Genomic DNA, 5,820 nt, shown 5'->3' with positions numbered 1-5,820 from the left:
CTTAATTGAATGTATTTTTTGTAAATCCAGTTATTGACGGCGTACTGAGTTTAAAATTTAAACTTACGCAGCCTAATTATTTATAAACCTTGTATAGACAGTGCAAAACACTATACACTCTTTATAAAGTCTTTAAACAGAAAATTGCTATTTATAAAATTTATACAACGTTGCATAGAGGTTGTATAATCTAAACGTTTTTAGGTTGTTTAGAGCCTGAATAAGAATATTTTTTACCCAAATGTCATTTGAACATCACATCAAAAAAAAAAAGAAAGCAGCAACCATTTGAAAATTTTTGGCATTTGATTAATTTGAAATGAATTATTTGCAATAACAAAAACAAAAAATAAGAAATTGGGCACGTTCAGGAAATATTAGGGACTAGATATTTAGGCAACGTCATTTTCTGAACGGAAATTTGCGCAGATTGACTTAATTAGTTTGGATATGATGTTATTGTCAAATTCAGAAATTTACTTAAGAATTTTTTAGATCGCATTGGACAGACACAAAATTTCACTTCACTTTAATAAATAAATAATATTAATTATAACCGATAATGCACTTTTTACTCGTTTTTGACAAAAATAGATTTAATTTTGCTAATGTAACTTTATAATTAAAAACAATTAGCTGTCATGTTGACAAAAAAAAACTTTCCTAAACGTTTAGGGAAAATTTTCTTGCCTAACTTTCCAGTCAGCTTTCCAGTAAAATTACCTAAATTGGAAAGATTTTTTCTGACAGTTGATCAGAGTACGAGAAATTACCTAAATATTTAGTCCCTAACTTTTTTGAACCTGCCCATTGTGTTTTTTGGAGATTTGCCCGCAGTGAATATATATGTGTTGTGTATTCTCTTTTGTAGTTTTTTTTTTAGAAATTGATTCATGTACCTATATCATTTTTATTGGTTCAATTTTTTTGGAACAATTTGTTATCAAGTGAGGAAATGTTTTGTTTTTTTTTAAGAGATTTTTCTTCCTTATAGGTATGACATCGAGAACTTTCGCTCACGTTTTTATTTTTTTGTTTTGTTTTAATTTTTTGTTTATTTTCGGAGCAATTGGAGTTATTTTATCGACAGATGGAGTTGTTTGTCGTGATTAAAAGTACTAATTTTCCAGTTTTAGTACTAATTTGGACACAAACCTAGCATAACTATAATGGATAGGAAAATGTTTTATAAATGAAAAGTTTTGTGACGTTGCATAATAAATAAGACTGGCGATATTGAACAGATACAGCCCTATTTATAAACTCATCAAAGACAGTGCATAGCATTATGTACTCTGTATAATGTCTTAAAACAAAAAATTGTCATTTATAATATTTATGCAACGTTTAATAGAGATTGTATAGGCTAAACGCGTTTTTAGGTTGTTTAGAGCCTGAATAAGAATATATTTTGCTTAAATGTCATTTGAACATCAAATTATTGTCAGAAAAATAAAACACAGCAATGATTTGTATATTTTTTTATTGACGAAATTCTTTCGCATCTTTCTTTTTTTATTTTATAAACAAAAGTGATAAATTTGCAATGAACTTAAATAATAAATAAGAAATTGTGTGTTTTTAGATAAATAATGAATTACAAATGGTGTGTTTTTGGAAATGTTTTCCTCATATTTCTTACGAGGACTTTGTATGCATTTTGTTATCTTTTCATAGAAATTATTAATGTTTAGTTTTTTTATTGTTCTAATCAACTAAAAACAAAACCAGGAATCGCGTTCTGTTTTAGAGGTATTCTTCCTTAGTTATGACATCGTACCTACGAAAACTTTTGCTTTTGTTTGTTTTTTTTTTAGTTTTGTTTTTTTTTTTTTTTTTTTTTTTTATTTTCAAACGAAATGTAGTTAATTTATCGACAGATGGAGTTGTTTGTCGTTATAAAAAATACTAACTTTCAATTTTTAGTACTTATTTTGACACAAACCTAGCATAATTATAATTGCTAAGAAAATGTTTAATAAATAGAAATTTATGTAACGTTGCATAGAAGCTACATAAAACTTTATGTATTGTTTAACTATTCAGCCGTTTAGAGCTGTTTAGCGAAATCTAATAAATAAGGCTGATAGTTTTCTTCTCTTGAATAGCTGATTTGTTTCAATCAAAACTTTCAAAAGCCAGGCCAGCATGAAATTTTGACTTCTTATAACAAAAAGTAAGTACCACATCACAACAAAAACACGAACGTCCTTAACCTTGTTTGGAGTAATTTTTTCTTAATGTTATTAGGTATGTTTGTGCCATCATCTTAATTAGTTACAAAAAATTCGAATATAATTATGATGAAAAATAGCACTTAAAGGGAAGTCTCTCACGAGACCAGTTACATTTCTGTTGGCGCCCCTTGAGTGAACAATATATCTGTACTCCTACATGTGCATCTTTACAACTCACACTAATATAAAAGTGCTTCACTGATTTGGATAAACACCCATTCCTGTACTTCTTAAGGCTTAACTACATACACCACTTTTTGAAAAAGTACAAAAGTGAAAATATTTTTTTTCTGCCTAGTGCAATTGTTTTGTGAAAAAGCGTATACAAATTGTTTTTTAGACCAAAAAATAAGCTTTCTGCATCATTTGTTTCAATTTTCTAGTGCGAAAACCTATATAAAAATGCGTTTGAAAATTTTCACTTTTGTACTTTTTCACTTTTTGAGCCAATGTAGTTGAGGCTTTATTCAATGGTTGTAAATCTTTTTTGCTTGTGGAGTGGACTTTTCATTTTTTTTACTTTTGACTGTCAGATCTGAAGCACACCGAATTGTGCTTTGTGCACATCGCTCTTTTTTGTTTTAATTCGTTTTTGTGTTTTATTTGGATTCGATAATCCATTTGTGTTTTGCAGATATAAATCTGCCATCATAAAACTTAAATATCATCCTAAATTCGCAAAAAAAAAGATTTACAACACTGGGGAAACGTTACCCCAGCCCGGACATTTCTCAAAATTAAAAAACAAAGTATGCCAAAGTTTTGTGTAAGTTTTGTACAGTTTTGTACAACTTAAGCCGAAAGTTATAGCTAATTGAAAGTTTCCCCAGCCCGGACAAAAGTAAAATTTTTTTTATTTGTAAAAAAAAGTACAAATTATTTTCAAAACAACAATCTAAATTTTCTGGATTTTGTATGTTTTCCAGTCGGAAAAACCCTCACAAAATGTTCACTTTTGTATTTTTCACTTATTCTTATACTTAAGGGGCCTCCGGACAAAAGTTCGAACTCAGATTCGAAGATTCGTATCTTCGAATAAAAATGAAATAGAAAAAACTCAGACCTAAGAACATGTTTGAACTTCGAACGAACATCTTTCGATTGTTAGGGGTACAAGAAAAAAAGAAATAGAAAGAAGAAAAGAAGTAGATACGCATACGTGTAGAGCTCGCACAACCATTTTTTTTTAAATCGTTTGCACGATTTACTCTTTTGTGAAGAAGAAGAAGCGGTGAAAGAAAAATTTTGTTTTTTTCTTGAAATAAAAAATTCTGTGGTGAAAAGATGACAATTGTGAGTTTTTTTCCCGCAAAAACAATGCGATGCACCTTGTTTTAACGTTATTGATTTGAAAAAAAAAAATGCAAAATGGTAGTTGATTCATGTATCGGTTGCAAGTTTCATAATGTAAAACAAACAAACTTTAAAATTTTAAATAACTTGCATACTGTTGTAAGTTATTTCAGCATTCGAAATGCTTGCATATTTTGGGAGATTTATTTAAATAAAGCGTTGCATACCTTTTGGAGATTTGTTCATAACTTCTGAATTCGTAGCATACTTTTGAGAAATGTGTATGTTATATTCTAATTAGATTTCAGAACACAAGCAATATAGATTTTTTTTTTATTATTTAAGAACGAATCAAACTTGTATCGACTTTTATTAATATCACCAATTACCCGTACCCGACAAATGTGTCTCTAGGGGAGCAGTAAAGCTGCAATATGCCGTCGACACAGTCAGAGATTGGACCGAAAAATGGCGTATCAAACTCAATGAAATAAAATCTTCACATATAAACTTTACAAATAAAAAGATAAACAATATTCCAATATTCATTAATAATCAAGCTGTACCTTACGCCAATACGGCCAAATACCTTGGAATGACTTTGGATGCAAAGCTAAAGTGGAAAGAGCACATCAAAAAGAAAAGAGAAGAACTAAACTTGAAATATAGAAAAATGTACTGATTACTTGGTAACAACTCTGATTTATCAACCCAAAACAAAATAATGCTGTATAATCAAGTACTAAAGCCTGTTTGGATCTATGGTATCCAATTATGGGGCTGTAAAAAGAAAACAAATACCGAAATCATCCAAAAATTCCAAAACAAAGTCCTTCGTTGAATAGTTAATGCACCTTGGTACATAAGAAATAGCGATCTACATCGTGACTTACAAATAGAAACGGTTACAGAAGTTGTTAAAAAATACGCTGTATCCCATAATCAGAGACTGCAATGTCATACCAATTCTGAAATGGTGTCCGTCTTGAATACTAGAAACCATGTTCGGGATTAAGAAGAACCAAGCCTCATGAGCTTATGGTCTAAAAAAACATTGGAAAGTATTAAAAATTTAAACTTCCTCCAAAGTGATTTTACAAAGTTAAGAAAACTCTGATGTCGATCTCTCAAGATTGGTCCTGATAAAGAGGTGGTTTTAGTGGTTAAGAGTCTCACACTACTTGGTGTCGAATACTGCCAAGTGTCTTTTGAAGATTTCCTCCCGTCAAAAAAAAAAAAAAAAAAAAAAAAAAAATAAAAAAAAAAACAATTACATTAGATGCAACATTTTATCAGTACAAAGCTGTAGTGCATATAAATTTTGTCAGTTTTGGATATAGCTGGCTAGGTACGTATGTACCCAGTGTAAACTAAAATTCTCCCCAGTCCGGTACTTTCACTTAGCTATAACTTTCATTGTAAGCTTGTACAAAACTCAGCTTTTAGTCCAGTCAAAATAGGCATTCAACCCAGACATAATTGGCATAGAGCATTTAAATGTTCATTATTGTAAAATGTCAAAAATCCCCAAACATCCCATGTGTGCAAAAAAGGTTATTCAAGTTTTAATGTCGAAAATGTATGTTTTTTATATATAACTTTGAAACGGGAGGAGCTATAAAAAAAAGTATATACCAGTCTTTGAAAAACTGGTATGGTAGATAATGTGCTCCTTTATATACATTACTACCTTTTTTGTGTTTTTGCGAAATTATACTTTCAAAAAGAAAAAAAATTTTTTTGATTTGTTCAAAAATCAAAAATTGCGAATTTTTGTACCTGACTTCTAAAATATGTTTTTTTTTACATATATTTTTAACCCACTTCATAGACTATATATTTATAATATTCCACAAAAAAAGCTTAAGATATGCTTTAGTAACACTTATCGTTTTAAAGGTAGTTCGCTCAAAAGAGTGGTATAGAAAATATCGTTTTTTGTCTATTTTCGTCAAATTGTCAGTGTTATCTAATAAAATTTTCATAGCATGCGTCGATTTGTTTGTGTATTTCTTACATGTTATAAAACATCATGGGCTATAAAATAAATTTAAAATATATTTCAAAAACTGCATTTTAGAAGAGTTAAGTATAAGAAACTGTTATTTTTGATTTTTGTCCAAATTAAAAATATTTTTTTTTCTAATTACGTCTCTGAGAAATAAAAACTGAATTGAATTATGTAAAAAACACATAATCTACACATGCTATGAAAATTTGGGATTGGGGACAAAATCCCGAAAACCGAAATCCCGAAAATCCAAAATCCCGAAAACCCAAAATCCCGAAA

General features: G+C 29.4%; 1 protein-coding gene across 1 annotated transcript in view; it reads right to left on the bottom strand.

Annotated features, from left to right (window-relative positions):
- Positions 1–5,820, bottom strand: part of LOC129907563 (major facilitator superfamily domain-containing protein 6) — a 59,140-nt gene that overhangs the window by 51,563 nt on the left and 1,757 nt on the right. The gene's annotated exons all lie outside the window — the stretch shown is intronic.

Source organism: Episyrphus balteatus, chromosome 1, assembly GCF_945859705.1.
Source record: "Episyrphus balteatus chromosome 1, idEpiBalt1.1, whole genome shotgun sequence".
NCBI classification, from domain to species: domain Eukaryota; kingdom Metazoa; phylum Arthropoda; class Insecta; order Diptera; family Syrphidae; genus Episyrphus; species Episyrphus balteatus.
Note: the sequence above shows the minus strand (reverse complement) of the source record. Positions and strands in the feature narration are given on the sequence as shown.